Source organism: Chanodichthys erythropterus, chromosome 8 (assembly GCF_024489055.1).
Source record: "Chanodichthys erythropterus isolate Z2021 chromosome 8, ASM2448905v1, whole genome shotgun sequence".
NCBI classification, from domain to species: Eukaryota; Metazoa; Chordata; class Actinopteri; order Cypriniformes; family Xenocyprididae; genus Chanodichthys; species Chanodichthys erythropterus.
In genome coordinates, this window is record NC_090228.1 from 19711631 (window position 1) to 19731502 (window position 19872).

The 19872-nt window shown below is 36.8% G+C and overlaps 1 protein-coding gene across 1 annotated transcript in view; it reads left to right on the forward strand.

The window, feature by feature from the left end:
- LOC137023965 (thyrotropin-releasing hormone-degrading ectoenzyme-like) overlaps positions 1-19872 on the forward strand; it is a 190518-nt gene that overhangs the window by 11981 nt on the left and 158665 nt on the right. The gene's annotated exons all lie outside the window — the stretch shown is intronic.

Below are 19872 nucleotides of genomic sequence, written 5' to 3' on the forward strand. Positions count from 1 at the left end.
AGTGATTTTTTTATTGTTCCATTTGTACTGCCAACCGGTTCTGTGTGATTTAGTGTTTTGTACTTGTGTGAAGAGGTGAAAGAGAGTCAATAGCAACTCAGTTCTTGCATTTATTGATCCCAAAAGCGGTTTGGTCTTAGGAATTAGAGCACACACACCGTTTTTTTGTGTGGTAGTGTATGTAGTGTGGTTGTGGTGGACTGGCTCACATCAGACCGTGTCTCGCTCCAGCTCTCTGTATTCATTTGAATATAGCCATCAATCTCTCTGGGCGTCTATCCGTCACTCTCTTCCCCCGCTTGCCTACTTCCTCTCTAAATGTGTATGTTTGTATGTAAGGATGTGTATTTCAGAGCACATGTAATATTAATCATGTTCCTCTCTTAAACGCTCTCTGGGAAGCATTTGCTCTTTTTCCTAACAGGGTTAAGACCCTCTGAATATTCACACACAGACTACATTTCAATTATTTTCTTTCTGAATTTCTTTCATTCTCATTTCCACCTCTTAGTAAATCCAGCTTAAGCTATTAGCTGTGTTTGGGAACATGACTGTCGGTCTGCTAGTTTGGAGCAGCTAATGATCATCCTAGACCAGCTAATATGTTCCAAAACACAGTGACCAGCTTAAGATGGATTTTCCAGCAGGATTTTCTAGGACTTTAAGGGGTGGTTTCCTGGCCTGGGTTTAAATTAAGCCAGGAGTAAGTCTTAATCTAGAATAGTTAATCATGGTTTAAAAAATGGCTTTCTGAAACACATCTAAGTACAGATTACCAAAACCTGGACTATGGAGTCCTGAATTAAAATAAACCAGATTAATTTAAAAACCAACTGTGCTAATCTGAATTAGCATGAGAGAGGCTGCCTATAAAACATGTAATGAACCAAGAAAAGCTTAAAATTGCTTGGAACTGAGAAGCAAATCAAGGGGGAGGGGCAGTTCTTTTAAATCGAGCAAAAATACATCAGCTGTGAAAAAAAAAAAGTGCCTGGAAATCTGTTTGTAATGAATTCTATATATAATAATCCTATGATTATTAAGGCTTCTTGTTTTGTCCTGTGATTTACGCTGCAACAAACTAAACGTAACTATTTTTTTTACACATGTGATGTTTGGTGTTGGCAGTCTAGAAATGATACTGGCTTAATCCAAAACATAGCAGTTGATTTATTATTAAATCAAATTTTGTTAGCAGGTCCTCAACTCAAGCACAAGCTCAACACTTCACCACAACGGTAATCTCCAAAAAACCCTAACATAACAGAAACTTTTAAATAGCAACATAATAGAACATTAAACATAAAGAAGTCTCTCCATTTTCTCATCTTGCTAAAAATGCATGTAATGCCAAATATTGGCTCATTTTGGATTTCATGAGAGCTACACATTCCAAAAAAGTTGGGACAGGTAGCAATAAGAGGCCGGAAAAGTTAAATGTACATATAAGGAACAGCTGGAGGACCAATTTGCAACTTATTAGGTCAATTGGCAACATGATTGGGTATAAGAAGAGCCTCTCAGAGTGGCAGTGTCTCTCAGAAGTCAAGATGGGCAGAGGATCACCAATTCCTCCAATGCTGCAGTGAAAAATAGTGGAGCAATATCAGAAAGGAGTTTCTCAGAGAAAAACTGCAAAGAGTTTGAAGTTATCATCATCTACAGTGCATAATATCATCCAAAGATTCAGAGAATCTGGAACAATCTCTGTGCGTAAGGGTCAAGGCCGGAAAACCATACTGGATGCCCGTGATCTTCAGGCCCTTAGACGGCACTGCATCACATACAGGAATGCTACTGTAATGGAAATCACAACATGGGCTCAGGAATACTTCCAGAAAACGGTGAACACAATCCACCGTGCCATTTAGCCATTGCCGGCTAAAACGCTATAGGACAAAAAAGAAGCAATATCTAAACATGATCCAGAAGCGCAGGCGTTTTCTCTGTGCCAAGGCTCATTTAAAATGGACTGTAGCAAAGTGGAAAACTGTTCTGTGGTTAGACGAATCAAAATTTGAAGTTCTTTTTGGAAAACTGGGACGCCATGTCATCCGGACTAAAGAGGACAAGGACAACCCAAGTTCAGACGCTCAGTTCAGAGGCCTGCATCTCTGATGGTATGGGGTTGCATGAGTGCATGTGGCATGGGCAGCTTACACATCTGGAAAGGCACCATCAATGCTGAAAGGTATATCCAAGTTCTAGAACAACATATGCTCCCATCCAGATGTCGTCTCTTTCAGGGAAGACCTTGCATTTTCCAACATGACAATGCCAGACCACATACTGCATCAATTACAACATCATGGCTGCGTAGAAGAAGGATCCGGGTACTGAAATGGCCAGATCTTTCACCCATAGAAAACATTTGGCGTATCATAAAGAGGAAGATGCAACAAAGACCTAAGACAGTTGAGCAACTAGAAGCCTGTATTAGACAAGAATGGGACAACATTCCTATTCCTAAACTTGAGCAACTTGTCTCCTCAGTCCCCAGACATTTGCAGACTGTTATAAAAAGAGGAGGGGATGCCACACAGTGGTAAACATGGCCTTGTCCCAACTTTTTTGAGATGTGTTGAGGCCATGAAATTTAAAATCAACTTATTTTTCCCTTAAAATGATACATTTTCTCAGTTTAAACGTCATCTATGTTGTATTCTGGATAAAATATTGAAATTTGAAACTTCCACATCATTGCATTCTGTTTTTATTCACAATTTGTACAGTGTCCCAACTTTTTTGGAATCGGGTTTGTAAACCATGACAGAGAAAGCAGATTTCTGTTAATCTGGTTTAAAGGGCAATTTTATTCTAGGACTATATCTCTGTCCGTGAAACTGCCCCTAAATGTGTAACTAACTATATCTACAATTAAATCTAATTCTAATGAGGAAAATGTAGCACACTTGCTAGTACTTTCAGCATGTTTTTAACTGCTTAATTGTACTGCATGTGCACTTGTAGTGTACTTCAATCTTATAAGTATATTTTTTAAAGAAAAACAATTGCAGATAATATAATATTAATGAAATTAAAGGCAACTTGAATGTACCTAAAGAGAGTACACTTTAATAGCTGTTTCTTTTGTACACATTTATGATGTCAAATTAAAGGTTTTACTTTAAATTACATTTTAAATAATTATGCTTTAATAATCTTTTGTCGTGCTTTAAAGAAGTACACTTATTTCTATGTGTTGACTAAAATAGTAAAGTACATATAAAGTCCTTGATTATAACTATAGAGGGTTATTTTATATTAAATTTAAAGTTATTATATTGTAAATGTTCTAAATTGGAACTTCATCATTACAAATGTGTATTTACAAATATATTTAAATACATGACATACAAGTTTCAATAGAAATGGCATTAAAGTACAGTTTAGTTTACAATAAACACTTCTCAGTACATTCAGCAATTTTATAATTTTGAAATTACATATAAAGATGTATCTTAGTTCTACATCGAGTGGGGCAGAAAACTCTCTTAGGTTGAAATAATTGCATTCCTTATAAATTATTCTCATTTAATTGTAAATAAAATGCAATTAAGTATCTGAAAACATTACATTCAGTTAGTACTTAAGTATATTCTTTTAAAGCATATTATTTCCGTAATAAGTAATCTTTATAAAAATATGTTAAAGTGTTCTTTTTAAAAAGGTTAGCATATGACATACTGGCTCAATAGTCTCTGGTCTAACGCTTCCTACAGCTGGACGTTCTGTGCAGGATATGACATAATCATCAATAACTTATATACAGTATCAGAACAGGATTGGCATCTTTTAAAACCTTTCAACAACCCTCGTGCCACTAATGAGTTTTTTTCATTACTGTTGCTCTATTGATTGACGTCCTGCAGGATCGTTTCACTGAATCTTTTCAAACATGTTGAACCCTTTAATGAGGCTAGAGATTTTCACGACCTTCATTTTGTCACCTGCTAAAATGATCGTCACGTCTGGCTGTTAAAATGTCACATCAAGGATGCTGCTTGTGCAGAGAAACAGTTTGTTTTCAACTCAGTTGGTGACCTTAAGATACTTTTGATGTGTTAACGTTGCTTGTCACTGCTAAACTGAGGGGTGAGACGGTTTCAGCATGAAGTGTGGCTTCATATGAGAAATGATGTGGACATAATTAATGCGTCCGTTACGTAAAGACACCATCTGTGTGTTGAGTGTTGGAGCAGTTGTTGCCCCTCTGGTCTCGAAACAGGGACATTCTGTCTTTCTGCTCATGCAAACGAGAAAAATACAAAGAAATTAAATCAGAGCGTACAGGTTGAGGACGGCACGCTATAGTAGCAGATCAAATCTCGAGTCCATGAAGCCTTGTTTTAAAAGCTTGATATAGCTGTTGAAAGCATTTCCTAACACTCCTGTTCTTAAGGTTTATGTGGTCGGAAAGATTTTAGGCCGTTTGTTTGGTTCCTTCTTTGACTTAAAGACTAAAGTTCTTTGTATCTGTGGCTCTTGGCATGTGATTCGTCGCTAATGGCATAACGATTTCTCTCAGAAGAAACAACGGCACAAACCGCAACACGACCCATTCATCAAAGCGGCCCATTGTTCGCTCGCCGAATCCGTAGCAGAGTCCAATTAGAGCAACTTAATCAGAGCCGCCATTTACTGTGACTGGCAAATGAGAGACAAAGAGCCACTGCACACTTTCTTTCTTTCATTCACTCTCTCCCTTTCAAAGAGGGTGAAAAAAATGAATGACAGTAAAGGGATTTAAAGAATGATGCAAGCCAGAGGAGAAAATGGACTTGTTGTCGGGTAGCAGTTAATACCTTCATATGATGATCAGTAATCGGTTTCATGCCTTTGACGCAAAAGCTTCCAGAAGCTTCATCATCAGTGAAGAGTCACATACAGAATGATAATAAGATGAAGAATCAGAGCGGAGTGTGTTTGCATCCATGACACCCTTCATCCATTTAGCTTTCATTACATCAACAAGTGTCTTCAGCTGCAAGAATCAACCCGTCAGATGCTTTTGGGAGTTGGTCCCAATGAACTGAGAAATAAATAAATCTGTCGTAAGTGAGCATTTGCATCAGAGTCACTTTCACTGTCTGGTGCTCAAGCATTGAGTTTTTGTATATCAAATGAGATGTGCATACTTCACAGTACACATAAACATATGTGCAATGATAAACGTTCAAATATAGCATGTTACATGAGTGGCATCCAATTAAAAACTATTTTAAATATAATATTAATATATATTATTGTATAAATAATATCAAATAATCAATCAAATAAATACAGATTGAATAGGATATGGGATACCGGTTGCAGGTTTGCTGTATCCCAACATGGGTTGCTGGAGTGCTGGTGAACCAGCATAAGGAATGTTTTGCATGCTGGGACCAGCTTGGATGCTGGTGTGATGGTGAACTAGCATATGTTGTCTTTTGGGTGCTGGTATGATCCCAGCAAAATCACAACAAAACTTAAGCAATGTTGCAGTTAGTGAAATAAAGTAGATTCACTCTACAAGTGATGATTGAGCATTGGTGATGACACCTGCGGTTAACAAGCAGAATCACTGAAGATAAGATGAACAACAAGAACAGAAAAAAAAGAGATGAGCATAAACACAACAACTACAACTGATTTACAGCCACACAGCCTTAGATGGAATCAACTTCTAATAAAATCAATATCTGACCAGAGAATAATTAAACAACACCAAAAACAGCATTACTATATTCACTTATTACAAAGCAGTTTGGCTTTATTTCTTTTATGGTACATGTACAAAGGTTGTTGAACTCTGTTTGAAATCACTAAAATGGGGATTAGTGTTCTGTTTAGTTAGGCACACTCTAAAAAATGCTTGGTTAAAAACAACCCAAGTTGGGTTGAAAATGGACAAACCCAGCAATTGGTTTGCCCAATCTGATGGGTAGTTTTATTTAACTAAACTATTGTGTAAAAATTGCTGTATTGCTTGCTTAAAATGAACCCAACATATGTCGGAAATTAACATTGATTACTCTCTAAAAAATGCTGGGTTGTTTTAACCCAAATTTGGGTCAAATATGGACAAACCCAACCGTTGGGTTAAAAAATGCATTTAAAAATTTAACCCAATGGTTGGGTTCGTCCATTTTTGACCCATACTTGGGTTGAAACAACCCAGCATCTTTTAGAGTGTAATAAATGTTAATTCCCAACATATGTTGGAAATTAACATTTATTAAATATAATAATTAAACAATAAACATTTATTAAATTGTTTATTAATAAATGTTCACCTTTTGATTATTATTGTTGCCTCTAGTATGTGTCTGATTTTTAATTTCCAACTTATTTTGGGTTCATTTTAAGCCATATAGTAATTTTTAAACAATAGTTGAGTTAAATAAAACTACCCAGCAGGTTGGGCAAACATTTAACCCAACCACTGGGTTAAAACACCCCAATCGCTGAGTTTGTCCATTTCAACCCAACTTTGGTTGTTTTTGAACTTTCATTATCAAGTTTTTAACTCTCATTGAAAGAGCTCTTCTCATAACCCCTTTTATTGAACAAAATTCTAATGATTATGGTTTTAATGTAGTTCTAAACATAGGTTTGGGAGGAGCCTAAACATTCAGTCCTGTCAATCATCATTACGAGTATATAAAAGCAGCAGTCACTGCGTCATCCCAGCAATAGTTCTTCCACCATCCCTCCACCTCCCCATCTCCTTCTCTATTTCTCTCGTTCTCCCTCGGCACAGTACCGTCATGAGGGGTTCAGCTCGGAGCTAGAGCCGAGCCTCCTTTGAGGACAGCAAGCCAAGTTTGTTTAGGATTAAATATTAAGACTGAATGGGGAGGCGAACTTATGAATTAGACATTTTTCTTGGTTTTCATGTCTCTAAATGTTTTTGTTATGCAATGTACACAAGTTCTTTTTAACTGATTTGTATACAGATCTTTTGAAACAGGAGACCATTGATGGTGATTAGTGTTCCGTTTAGTTAGGCACTTGGCTATTGACTTTGGTAGAATTGATTCTCTTTCAGCAATTGTTAAAAGTGCATGCTATCACTGTTTTCAACAATATTTCATGCTCCTGACTGCACTGACATACCTTTTACTATGTGCACTTTTTGGAATCAGTGACTTACAGCTGAATTTTGACATATGTGACTTCCCAAATAAGTATGAAAGTCTTTAAATACAGCAACTTTTTGAACTTTTTTAGTAAGCTATTTAGAACATATTCTTGTTGTTAAATTTTACTTAATAAAAACATGCTTCACTGTCAAATTTATTTATTATTTAAAATTTGACTTGACAGCTGGTCAGTCAGTCAATATCAAAAGTTGAAGACTGTAATGGAGCACATCATCTGTTTGTCAGAATAAAGAGGCGTGTGAGCGTTTGAAGTAGCATTTAGCGCGTCCTTTGAGAGGGACGTGATCTTTCTTAGATATTGATCTACAGTAAGTGCTTCTCAGAGAAAGATCAATGATCTATCAAGATGAGGCCGAGTCACTCCAGACACTTCTTAAGTCTTGACAGCAGCATCTGAGTGACAAATATGGATGAATGAAAAAGGAAATCGAATGCATGACAAATGTGGACAGGGTTCATGTTCCTTAGCTGTTAAAACTGCAGAAGGATCAGCAGAGTGTGTGTGTGATGAGATGGACACTGGGAAGAGATCCAGTCCATCGCCATCTAATCAGACCAATCAAATCCCAGGCCCTGTTTCCATCTGGTATTAAGATGCGATTTGGTCCATCAGAACACAAGTGGATGAGGAAGACACATACCCATTTCCATCTGGTATTTTAATCCGTCTCTTTTGTCCACTTTCAACCACTTTTGTCCTGATTTCTTTAAAGGTGCCCTAGAATCAAAATTTAAATTTACCTCGGCATAGTTAAATAACAAGAGTTCAGTACATGGAAAAGACAGACATTGAGTTTCAAACCCCATTGCTTCCTCCTTCTTATGTAAATCTCATTTGTTTAAAAGACTTCCGGAAAACACGTGGATCTCAACATAACACCGACTGTTACATGATAGTCGGGATCATTAATATGTATGACCCCAATATTTGCATATAAGCCAGCCCATGTTCAAGGCATTACACAAGGAAAGGCAGTATTAACGTCTGGATCTGTGCACAGACAAGGTAAGCCAGCAAGAACAACAGCGAAAAATGGCAGATGGAGCAATAATAACTGACATGATCCATGATAACATGATATTTTTAGTGATATTTGTAAATTGTCTTTCTAAATGTTTCGTTAGCATGTTGCTAATGTACTGTTAAATGTGGTTAAAGTTACCATAGTTTATTACTGTATTCACGGAGACAAGAGCCGTCGCTATTTTCATTTTTAAACACTTGCAGTCTGTATAATTCATAAACACAACTTCATTCTTTATAAATCTCTCCAACAATGTAGCATTAGCCGTTAGCCACAGAGCATAGCCTCAGACTCATACAGAATCAATGTAAACATCAAAATAAACACTTTACTCACATAATTCGAAGCATGCATGACGAACATCTTGTAAAGATCCATTTGAGGGTTATATTAGCTGTGTGATCTTTGTAAATGCACTGTAATATAGTCGAGAGCTCATGTGGCAGGGAGCAGGCGAATTAAAGGGGTTGCGCGCTGCCAAAATCAGTGTATAGTTAATGATGCCCCAAAATAGGCAGTTAAAAAAAAATTATAAAAAAAAATCTATGGGGTATTTGGAGCTGAAACCTCACAGACACATTCAGGAGACACCTTAGACTTATATTACATCTTGTGAAAAAGCATTCTTGGGCACCTTTAAGGGGAGGGTCTATGGGCAGGTAAATGTATGGGTTTTTTCAGATCTTTCAATCTCATGGACAAAAATAAGCTAGCACAATTTACATAAGAATGCGACAAAAAACATACAGAGAACAGCAGCTTTCCTTTCTGCTCTGATAGACACAAGACCAACCGAAGGCTGTGAGTGCGTGTTAGAAATCAGGAATGGTGAGAGAACATTGTGCTTGGTACATTTTTCATCTTCAAATCAAACTTGGGTCTTCAGCCAGCAAAGTTTAAATCCAGTCTGGCTAGCGTGTTTCCCATAATGTATATGCATTAGGTCAGTATAGGTGGAGAGCAGGCGGTCTTTAGTGGCTGTTTGAACACATTCGACCACATGAGCGTTTCCACTACAAAGGCAATTTGTTCAAATGCATTTTCGACTACTTCTGTGGTTGAAAGTGGACAAGCTCAAAACGTTTTACACCCCATTTACACCTGTGTTTAGCATTGTCCACTTATGATTCGATTGACCAAAACGCATCTTAATACCAGATGTAAACAGGGCCCTAGTGTCATTGATTGGCTGTCATTCCTTTTGAACTTCCAGCATGTTGATCCAAGAACAAGTTCCTCTTGGCTGAATAGTGTAGAGCACAGGTTTCCAAAGATCAGATGCAGCTCAGAATCACACATGTGACCTTAAGATTTATTTGAACCCACTGCGTGATGGGAATGATGCCATTTATCACAATCACCCCTACTTTAAGAGATTACAGTGAGAAGAGAGCATTCTGGGTAATTTGCTCAGTCTTGGGAGATCAGTGACAGTGCCAAAGCTGTAGAGATCAAATTAATCTGAGAGAATGAGACATTAAAGACTGACAGCAGGACGTCTGAGGACATCTGATACACTTTCAGATGCTGCGTATACAATGTTTTCTGAGGTGAGTGATTGATTTTGAGGAGCATGAGAGCGTGTTTATTATTTCCTTGTTTTGAATGAGTCTACTTCTTCACTCATTTTTGCAGTTCATGTCCTCTGCAAGGTCACCTTTCACTGAACCATTCCGGCTCTATTCTAACCAGCATTATTATTTATCATCAATACAACTGTGACCGTCATTTCTCTTTTAGTTTAATCTCGCTCTTTTATTTCTTTCTTGCTCGCTCTTTCAGTCTCTTTCCTCCCCCAATCTTGGCATACAAAATCTACTCATCATTCCTCACTACTTCTTCAAAAATTGAAGCATAAGCTGCAGTTTTTAAATACCTGTTTTTTTGTGTGTGTGTCTCGATCGCTGTCTCTGCCCGTCTCTCTGTGTGAATGCTCTGGGTCGGGCCCTTAATACAAAAAATCCCAAGGATAATGGTAATCTCTTCTAGAATTCATTAAAACTAATCATCAAGGTCGGATGAGGGGCGTTTTGAAAGCGCCTCACCATCTATGTGAAAGTGACATAAAACTGAAGGGTATTTCACTAGAGATGAAAAATGAGGCACATTATAAAAGAATCACAAAGCCGCTGTATGTCTGATGAATGTTAACAGAGTGACGCTCTCCATCCCTCTTCGTTTACTGAGGAACAACTTGTATAGTGTTTGCCAAGTGTTTCTCAATCCTGACCTTTGACCCTTCAAGTTCTCTAAGGAAGAAATGGAATAATAGCATACTGCTAACCACATACTGTGCAGTATAGACTGCATACTGCCTGCCATTTAAAACATGCGTGAAGCAGTATACATTATGCACCAATAAACAATTAGTCATCCAAATATCACATAGATGCAGAAAATCTCCATACTGTACACAATACATGCACTGCACACTGCAAAAAGAAGTGTGTACTTACAGTACTAGTATGCTTTTCAAAAGAAGGAGGTTCAAATTCAATAATTCCAACATTACCATTATTTTAAAATGTGCCATTATGATTTATGAGCTCATTTTGTTTATCGATCGCTCCTTATTAGAGCACAAAATCATAATCCTCATCACAAGAATCAGAAATCTCCATTTCTCGATTCATCTGGTATAAAATGAAAAAATCCAACCATTATTAACTTCCTTTTTCTCTCATTTTAATGAATAACTTCCCAGCACTGACTGAGACCTTTATGTTTTTTCCATTACCAGCCTCTCAAAGCGAGAGCTCATTCACAATGCACTAATATGATAAGAGCGTGTGTGACTGGATCTGCTTTATGTTGCTGTTTATCATAGAAAGCTATTAAATCGCACAAGGTCACATGATCAAAGAAGACGTCTTGACACTGCTGGTGTCATAAACCACATGAGCTGTCACGTTCATTTTTGGATGGTGCTAAGAAACATACAGGTGTCTGCAGCTTCTCTATTAATAATAGATGAGCTTTTGTTTGCATTTCAGTACGAGCTAGAAGCCTTCATCATCTACATATAACAGCGAGAGTGTGAAAATGCTGCTACATTTACAGATATCATTGGCATATGAGAAATGTTTACTTATTTATTTAATAATAATACATTTATTTGATGATATTTGTCTTTTTGTTATATTATTTTTATATTTTATATCAACATTATTTTGCCTTTTTAGATTTTTTTTCCTAATATTGTATGTAACCTTCACAAAAAAGTAGAATCCTAAAATGCATTGCAACAGTTACAGTTTTCTTAATTAATATTTTGAATTCGTTTTATAAATATTGTTACCATATAAAGAGAAATGTTGACAGTGAATATACTTACTAATCTAAATAAAATACACTATTTTTGTCAATATTTGTGTATTTGTAATGCATGTTAAGTGCATAATGTCTTTAGCAACATGCTAAAGTGTATTGAGTTATTATTTAATTGATTAATTGACTCTAGTATGAAGAGTGATCCAACATTTCCACAATGTTGCAATATGTAATTTTTCTCACTTGTCATTTCTTGCGTTGACTTCTTCGGTCTTTATTTTCTGCTTTGAGAGCTCTAGCACCAGCAGTGCGGCTGTATTCAAGGAAACACACTAACCTTTAGTGTGTTTAATCATAGCTGTCTGTGTGTGTGAATTCGGCCCTGTCGAGGCATGATGAAAGCTGGAGCCGTGTTTTGCTCTTTCTGCTGAGTTTCACTCTTGCGATTTTTGGAGGCCGAAGACGATGTCACGGATCTCGTGTCTCTTCATCTATCAGCCTCTCTCTGAAATCTACAGCCCTCTGCTCTCTATCGATTCTGCCCATCATTTTTGTTCGCCTCCTGCTGAGACTGAAACCTGAAGCTGAGGCAGAGATGAAGACTCAGAACAGCAAGGAGGAACTCTGATGTTTCCTTTAAAAAGATTAAGAAGGAAGTTTGGGATCCAGACATCAGACTATACTGAAAACATACAGCAGGGGAACACGGCTGTGATGTTTCTGCCAGCTTGTGATGTCAGTTGAGTTTGTGTAATCTTTTCCCCAGTGTGAGCGTCTTTCCCATAATCCTCAGCTATGATTCTGGCCAGGCTGCAGGTGAGCTGTAGCTGCTCATCACTTGCTGTCTGACTCAAATTTACTGACCAGGTAGTTCAGACTGGTGTGTGTTAGTGCTGGTCTGGTGCTTTTCATAATGTATAAGTTCTTGCTGGCATCCAGTCCAATATTATTATTATTATTATTATTATTATTTTACACAAACTGTATGCAGATATGATTTTATTAGTGGACCTGGACCCCAGTTTGAAAACCCATATGGTAATCATTTATTACCATGATAAATATGACTCATAGAAGTGTGGTGGTAGTATAACCTGTCACTGCACAACTACCAACACAGAAATTTCAGTGAAAGAAGCTAAGGAAAATTAGCTGTATTGACTGCACACTAAAGAGCAAACACCCTACTGAGTGTGTGTTAATTATTTTGACCTCACAGTTAAACACAAACGTGCGTCACGCTGTTATGGCTCATGGTTCTGCCGTCACTCCAGACTTCTGCCACTGTTTTAAATCAGTTTTAATTTTTGTTCACTACCGTTCAAATGTTTGGGATTGGTAAGATTTTTAATATTTTAAAAGAAGTTTCGTCTGCTCACCAAGATTGCATTTATTTCATTAAAAATACAGTAAAAACAGTAATATTGTGAAATATTATTACAATCTAAAATAACTGTTTTCTATTGGAATATAATATAAAATGTAATTTATTTCTGTGTTGGAAAAGCTGAATTTTCAGCATCATTACTCCAGTCTTCAGTGTCACATGATCCTTTAGAAATCATTTTAATATGATGATTTGCTGCTCAAAAAACATTTATTATTATTATCAATGTTAAAAACTGTTGTATATGTTTTTTTTTTTTTTTCAGTATTCAATATTTTGTACACAATAAATGTTTCATGAGAAGCAAATCATCATATTAGAATGATTTCTGAAGGATCATGTGACACTGAAGACTGGAGTAATGATGCTGAAAATTCAGCTTTACCATCACAAGAGTAAATTACATTTTCAAATATTTTCAAATAGAAAACAGTTATTTAATAATATTTCACAATATTACAGATTTTACTGTATTTTTAATTAAATAAATGCAGCCTTGGTGAGCAGATGAAACTTCTTTTAAAGACATTAAAAATCTTACTGATCCCAAACTTTTAAACGGTAGTGTATGTGGTGTTCAATGTGTTTGGTGTTCAGTTTCACTCACTTTTGTGTCTGATTGCAGCATCCCGCATCATTCCTATTACAGGTTTAATTCAGCCTCAGTTTGTGCTGTAGATCAGAGTCATTTGTCTAAAAAAGCAACTCTGTCACTGGTTCAGTCAGAGCCGTACTGGAGACTCATTCATCACCTGTCGGACAGCCGGCGCCTCGTGCTGATTGGACATGTAGGATCAACTAGTAAAAAGAAACAGAGAAAAATATAGCTGCAAGCAGCAATTCGGGGCCAAGCCCCAGAAGGGGCAGTAGCGCAATACGGAGCAGGAAGAGCAGAAACAGCAGAAATTGAATGTACATGCTAAACAGCTCGTTCAGAAGGACAGGTGGAAATGAAATGAAAATCAATAGAAGTTCAGAGAATGAACACGGAATGAACTAAAAACACTTGTATCTCATTCAAGAGGAATAAAGATTAGTACAATGCTTATTTGGATAAAAAAGGTATCAAAATGACTCATTACACACAATTGTATAAAGGCACCCCACACGGGATTCGAACCCACAACCTCCGGGTCCAATGTCCATTTCTCAACTCATTGCGCCACTGTGCAGGTGAATGTTGGCACACCTGCCGAAGTTCATTAGTTCATGTGAAAATGAACTCAAAATGAAGAATTTTTATAAAACTGCACTGAATGTTATATTTAATAACTACTTTAGATCATTCTGCAGCTCATCATGCTGTAGCGCAATACAGAGCAGGAAGAGGAAAAACAGCAGAAAATGAACAAACATGAAACAGCTGGTTCAGAATTACGGGCGAAAATGAACTCAGAACTTATGTACATAAGCTTAGATGAAAATGAACACAGCATGAAACAAAAAGCATTTATTTCTAATCCAAGAGGCAGTAAAAGAATCAAAACACACTATTTCATAAAACCACTCCACCTGGGATTCGAACCCACTATCTTGGGGTGCAGAGCTCATCAGGTAACTGGCTTTACACATTGAGCTACTTAAGGATGCACATGCAACAATCTGTGGAAGAGAACTTTTAGTGTAAGAAAGAATTTACAAAAAAGCATTACTTAGCATGCTAACCATATTAGCATGCTAAGCTAACTTAATGCTAATGAAGCTCATGGTTAACTTGATAGCTGAAGAGCCACATTAAAGAGAATGACAACTGGTTAGCATGCTAAGCAATTAGCATGCTAAGCTAACTAGCATAAGACAACAAACACAAGCAAGGTCACATTCAGAGATGAATATCTTGGGAATGGTAGCGAATATCAAAAATCCATTCAGTCATTTCTGTGCGGCTCAGTCCAAAGATCACCTGAGCTGATTTTGGACAAAATTGGACAAAAATTGTAGGAGGAGTAGTGAAAAAATGGAATACTGTACTTTTCAAAATGGCCACTACTGTACTGGGTGGAGTCTTAATGTAAGATATTGAATGTGATCAGTATGAAGAGAGGAATCAGTTGTATTGACATTCATTTTTCTGGAACAAAGGGTTCAAAAGTTATAACCTTTACAAAAGTGAATATTTGAACTGGTGGTGGCGCTATAGACTTAGTCCTAGATACTCCAAAGTTGGTCAAATTACTTTTAATTACTATCACTACAAGCATGCCAAATTTGATAATTTTCCTTCTTATGGTTCATTGATTACCATACAGGGGGAAGAAGAATAACTACGAATTTGGACATAAAGGAATTGCATGTGATAGCTTCAGATTAGACCAGTTTTAGGCAGAATGCCTAGAACAGACACAAGTTCTGCATCTTTTCCTGCCACAGTACCTCATGCAGTCTGGGCATGTGTCACACTGAGTTTCGAACCCACGATGCAGAGCATTCGGGATCTGTGGCGTAACACATTGAGCTAATCAGCCATGCAAGTTCATCAGTATGCTAAGCAGAGGTTTCAGTGTGAGAAAGAGTTCACAAAAAAAAAAGCTTCATAGCATGTTAACCATATTATTATGCAAAGTTATTTAATGCCAACTAAGTTTTGGTTAACCTGTTGACTGAAGACCACATTAGAAAGAATAGCAATAGTTTAGCATGCTAAGCAATTACTGTGCTAAGCTAACTAGCATAAGACAACAAACACAAGCAAGGTCACATTCAGAGATGAATATCTCGGAAATGGTAGTGAATATCAAAAATCTGTTCAGTCATTTCTGTGCGGCTCGGTCCAAAGATCATCTGAGCTGATTTTGGACAAAATTGACCAAAATTTGTAGGAGGAGTAGCAAAAAAACTGTTTTTCATTTACTTCAATACAGCAGACAGGTACATTTAAGGAAAATGACAAATGATACATTGTCGGAATTGGCATAAGCCAGGGAATAAAATGACATGAAGCATACACATTTTGGAAAGTGTTTTCAAAAGTTATAAGCGTTTTTGAAATAATCATTACATCTGTGGAACAGTAGGTGGCGCTGTGCTGAAACTTCTCAGGTACCTTCACGACCTTCTAAAGGTCATACATACCAATTTTTGTGAAGATATGTCAAATTGTTTAAAAGATATCGCAATTTATGACAAAATTCAAAATGGCGGACACGTGATTCATCCAATATTGACAGAATCGGTATCGTCGGATTCGGCATGATCCAAGGAATCCATAGACATCTTGATTTTCTGACAAACTGTTCAAAAGTTATTGGCCAAAATAGCCATTTTTCATATCTCATGACCTGTAGGTGGCGCTGTTCCCAAGTTTGGCATAGACCCTCAGACCATGGTTCTGATGAAGCGTACCAATTTTTGTTTCGATTGCTCAAAGTTTGGCCGAGATACAGCCTCTATACTAATTTTGGGTCGACCTCGTTAACTTCGTGACATCATAACCTTTGAACAAAGATGAATAAAAAAAATCTGTTCAGTCATTTCTGTGCGGCTCAGTCCAAAGATAATCTGATCAAAGATTGGACAAAATTGGACAAATTTTGAAGGAGGAGAAGCGAAAAAAACAAATACTGTACTTTTCAAAATGGCCGCTACTGTAATGGGTGGAGACTTAATGTAAGAAGTTGAATAGCATCAGCATGAAGAGACGAATCAGATGAACTAAATTTAATTTTTCTATGACAAACAGTTCAAATGTTAAAACCGTTAGAATGTTGAAATTTTGAACTGGTGGTGGCGCTATAGAGTTGGTTCTAGAGACTCCAAATTTGGTCCAATCACTATTCATGAGCATCTCTACAACTGTGCCAAATTTCATCATTTTCTCATGTTCCGTTGATAGGGCTGCCATAGACTCCCATTCGGGAGGAAGAATAATAATAATAAAAGGGAAAACGTACAATTACAATAGGGGCTACAGCCCCTTCGGGGCTTGGCCCCTAAAAAAAAAATAAAAAATAAAAAATTATATATATATATATATATATATATATATATATATATATATATATATATATATATATATATATATATATATATATATATAAATACAGAGAGCTGTGCCTTTATAAATCCTTCATTTATCCACACATCATCTACCAATCATAAGAAGCTGCAGTTTAATAGCCATCAGTCTATTTGTGCTGAAATATTAAGCTCTATGGAAATGATGGAAGTTTTTAAGCATTTATGGTCTCTTCAAATGGTTTAAAGGATAAAGGCCCTCAAACGGACGGTGATGCTGCTCAAGAGGGATTTGAGGGGCTCAGTGAGCAGAGCAAAGTGAAAAACTCAAGAATCCTTCCTCTCACAAATAGCAGAAGGCATCTGATTTTATAATGCGGATTAGATCTGGACAAACTGGCTCTCAGAGGACTGTTCAATAAAGTGTGATGTAATCCTATAATTGGATTGATTATGACAGAGAGGCCAAATGACATGCCGGCCGTCACACTGTAGGAGCACGCAAACACAACACAGACAAATACATATGGCAGGCCTCACGATCTGACTACACTAAATGGACTATTTTAGATGAAACCTAATACTTCAATTTGTTGAATCTGACCAGCATTCTTTTTTAGACTAATTAAATAAAAGAAATATAAAAGTGAATTCATCATTGTTCATGTTGATAGGCCAAAGAGAAAGAAGTGTATCAACAATAAAAAAAATAAAAAATGGAAACATTTTTAAAAATCTATTCTTTATAAATGTTGCTTTTGAAAAGTTTCATTTTAATCACTATAAAAATGCCATGTGGTATAACCATCAAGTAATAATAAGTAGTAATATATTTGCATTATATTTGCATTGCATTTTTCTTTTTAAATGTCATTTACCCAGCAACAGTTTTAAGTAATGCATCAATTAAATGTTTGACTAAGGTGTCCACCCTTTTTTGAGCAATGATTCACACTATTTTCTAAGATTTTCCTCCTCTTCACACAAGATGCATCGTCTTTTGCTGATATCAGTTGAAACTGATTGACAGATGGAATATGTAGTGAAATGCTCCAGAGTGGCTCCTTAGTGTACTTCAGAATTCAAATCTCCTGATAATTTACTCAACGTCAAGTCATCCAAGATTATTATGCATTTCTTTCTTCAGTCAAAAAGAAATTAAGGTTTTTGAGGAAAACATTTAAGGATTTTTCTCCATATAGTGGACTTCAATTGCTACCAATGGGTTGAAGGTCCAAATTTTAGTTTAAATGCAGCTTCAAAGAGCTCTACACGATCCCAGCCGAGGGTCTTATCTAGCAAAACGATCTAAAAAATCAAAAAACAAATTCTATACTTTTTTTACCACAAATGCACGTCTTGCACTACGTTCGTGAAGCGCTACGCATTACGAATCACGTTCGAAAGGTTACTTGTGATGTAGGCGGAAGTACCGAGCAAGTGTTTACAAAGCGAACGTGAAAAGACTAAGTCAAATGGCCTTTACAAAAAAGAAAAAAAAAAAAAAGGCAAGACAACGATGTTGGACGATTTTGAAGTTGGAGGAGAAAATGAGATGGAGTTTTTCACCCTACCACGGTACTTCAGCCTATGACACGTGTGACCTTTCTTACATGATTACGTAATGCGTGCCGCATCGCAGAGCTAGTGCCAGATAGGATCCGTATTCCTAGTCTGGGATAATGTAGTGCCCTTTAAAGCTGCATTGAACTGCAATTTGGACCTTCGACCCATTGGTAGCCATTGAAGTCCACTATATGGAGAAAAATCCTGGAATGTTTTCCTCAAAAAACATAATTTATTTTCGACTGAAGGATGAAAGACATAAAAATCTTGGATGACATGGGGGTGAGTAAATTAACAGGAAATTTTAATTCCGAAGTGAACTAATCCTTTAAAGATGAACTACATCAGCAACTGCTTTTAATTAGTCTGGGTTTGAGAGTAATTTTCACAGTCTTCTCACTCTCTGTTGCTTGTCTAAAGTGTTTCCTTCACATCTGAGGTGGGTTGGAGTCTCATTGGATCTGCAGTGAAGTTACTGATTTCAATCACATCTCATTTACTCCAGATATGCCATGAAATGAGAGTTTGAGCAATAACATAATCAGCTCTTCTGTCTCGTCTGGGCTGGTTTTATTTGCCCAATGATTAAAACTTCATGAAAGCTCCCATTTTTCAAACAAGCAGTTTTTAGGTGAACATTTTCAACTGAGAGAGCGTTTAGTGATGGTTTTTTTTTTCTGTAAAAAGCAATTTTATGTTTAAACAAAGTTCCTCCCTGCAGAGTTTGTTCCTTGGGCTATTTCCTCAGGGTAAGTTGGTCGATTCTTTTATAAAATGATTAAAAAAGAGCAGCTTAGCATTACAGGATCTCTTATGTGTAAGTCACCTCCAGTTTTATTGATCTTACACTTTCTGCTCTGAATATCTTTGAACTGAACTCTCAGCTGAATGTTGAGTCTGGTTTATTGTGACAAATGGCTTGATTAGATGCTGGTTTATGCTGAACATGTTGTTTTATTCAGTCTGTAAAGGGTGTCATGATTGATGCTTTTGTGCTAGTTTAGATCTGAGATGCACAATACCTGATATACTTACTTATAACTATATTTATATATATATACACACAGTATAATCCTCTCAATGAACACTCAAGAGGTTCGCAGGAGAATAACTAACAATACTCACATACACCACAGACGATAACAGACAGTGAACTGAACAAAACAATGAGTACTCATACAGAGAACTAACCGAGACACAGGTGGGATTAATCAGTAACCTAGGGAGGAATTCGTAATTAAGGAGACAAGAGCTTTTTTCATGCTCGTTCAATGAACCATAAACAATTTTTGCACATGAACCTGTGGAACAGTCCTTAAGACGCTAACAGTTTACAAATGGTAGACTATTAATGTCACAGTTCCAATAACTTAGGACGCTAAAGAGATCTTCCTACTGACTCTGAAAAACACCAGAAGAAAGATGTCCAGGATCCCTGATCACCTGCGCCATAGTCCTACTGCAGGAGGCATGAGGACTGCAGATGTGAACAAAGCAATAAACTGCAATGTCTGTAATGTAA